Raw genomic sequence first — 2230 nt, forward strand, 5'->3', positions numbered from 1 at the left:
GGGTTTCTCTGTATAGCCCTGTCTGTCCTGGAACTCACTCTGTAGACCAGGCTGGCCTCGAACTTAGAAATCCGCCTGCCTCTGCCTCCGGAGTGCTGGGATTAAAGGCCTGCGCCACCAGGCCCGGCTCGAATTCAATTTCTATTGCCAGTTTACGTACCTGTTGAGGTCCACTGCAGATTCGTGGCTAGGTCAGTATTCTGGTCTGTGCTTGTGACCCGTGGATGAGTAAAGACAGGTGATTGGCAGAAGGGAGCAGCAAGGTGTTTTGAAGCCTGGGTTTCTGCATCCAAACAGGCAAGGGCCAGCCTCAACCAGTAGCCTCCTGTAGAGACCAGTGAGGAGGAAAGGCAGAACGAGGGAAGGACTGAGTTGTGGATGAGCAGTGTTGGGTTTCCAGTACCCACGTTCACACTGTGGCTTTGAGCTGCCAGGAACTGCAGTTCCTAGGAACCCACTGCTCCCTTCTGTCCTCCTGGTGCACACACAGACAGCCAACACATCCCTATAATTTTTTTTCTTTTTCTTTCTTTTTTTTCTTTTTTCTTTTTGAATAGAAAGACTAGGACTTTAAAAAAATATTTTTCCCCAGTGAGTTACTTTCTCCACCTAACCCCCCTCCCCCCCACACCATTTGGTAAAAAAAGAAAAGAAAACCAGCCGGGCATGGTGGGACACGCCTTTAATCCCAGCACTAGAGAGGCAGAGGCAGGTGAATTTCTGAGTTTGAGGCCAGCCTGGTCTACAAAGAGAGTTCCAGGACAGCCAGGGCTATACACAGAAACTCTGTCTCGAAAAACAAAGCAAAACAAAACAAACGAACAAACAAAAAAAGAAAAAAGAAAAGAAAAGAAAACCAGAGGACGAGATTCCATACTTTGATTACATTAAGTAGAAGAATAGTTAAAGTGACCTAGTGACCCCATGTCTGTCTCTAGTGCAAGATTTGAGGTCAAGTTTAGAAATCAAGCTTTATGTACTATAATAATGCTGCAGGTTGTGGTGGCACACGACTGTCCTGTGACCTTAGCACTCTGCATGCAGAGGCTGGAGGATGACTGCATTATGAAGGCTGGGTTGGGCATGAAGTAGGTTAGGAGTCAGAGTAGAAGTAAGAGCCAAAGTGCAGAAGACACACATAATGCTTTTTAGAAAAAGCAGGTTTGTGTGTGTGTTTTCATTTTCAAGGTTTGTTTTTATTTTACATATATGACTATTTGACTGGTTGTATATTGGTATACCAAGTGTGTGCCTAATTCCCAGAGAAGCTAGAAGAGATCTGAGACCCTGGAATGTGGAGGAGGTTGTGAGCCATATATGGGTACTGAACTGGGACCTCTACAAGGTCACCAAATGCTCTTAATCTCTGAGCCATCATTTATGTTTATGACATTTTTGTTCTCTTACTACAACAATTTTGCCAAGCATATTATGAGATAGACAGACAGCATTTAGTTCAAGCCTGGTAGAGCACAAGTTTGTCAGATTTCATATTGCTTGCCAGCCTCATGTCTATGAATGAAAATAGATTAGTTCAGGAGAACATGGCCATTCAGAGACATGTGTCTTTGACATGTATTGTCCTTGATTTTAAAAGTTGTTGAGGGTTGGTCTTGTGCACTGTATTCAGATGCTGATTTCTGCGCCCTGAGATCTGCTTAAACCACAGCCATAGGCAATGTCATGAAGCAAGGGTACAAGAGAAGAAGGCCATGAGGTAGAGGAAGAAGGGGGTTGTTGCTATGAGGTCAGGCATGAGGAGGAATCAACAAGGGGGTTCTCCGTGTGCACACCTAGCTACACCAAGGAGCCAAGGAGAGACTAAATGTAAGTAATTCGGAGTGTGTGGCTGGGAAGTAGCTAGGTAGCATCAAGGCTTAAAAGTTTTGCCCAGCCATTCTGATTAAAGCCTACTGACTAAATCAATAAATCTCTGTCTCAATTAGTTGAGAGCAAGGCAGGTTAGGAAAACTGCCACCTTTAAATTTAATCATATGGAATGGCTTTGGTTTTGAAACTCAGCTTTCTTTGCACGGCCCAAGCCGTGTATATATGTATATGTATGTCCATTGCATATGCATACACCCTTGATCCTGTGAGAGACCTTGCCTCAGTGGATGTCAGAGACAAGAAATTAGAAAAGCTGAGCATCCCCTTTAAATATTAGGGGAGTGGTTGAGCAGTTACTATCCAATTTCTTTTTTTTTTTTTTTTTTTTTTTTTTTTTTTT

The 2230-nt window shown here is 43.5% G+C and overlaps 1 protein-coding gene across 1 annotated transcript in view; it reads left to right on the plus strand.

The window, feature by feature from the left end:
- Nucleotides 1–2230, plus strand: part of LOC110333787 (oocyte zinc finger protein XlCOF6-like) — a 70474-nt gene that overhangs the window by 873 nt on the left and 67371 nt on the right. The window lies entirely within an intron of this gene.

This window comes from Mus pahari, chromosome 1 (assembly GCF_900095145.1).
Source record: "Mus pahari chromosome 1, PAHARI_EIJ_v1.1, whole genome shotgun sequence".
Taxonomy (NCBI): domain Eukaryota; kingdom Metazoa; phylum Chordata; class Mammalia; order Rodentia; family Muridae; genus Mus; species Mus pahari.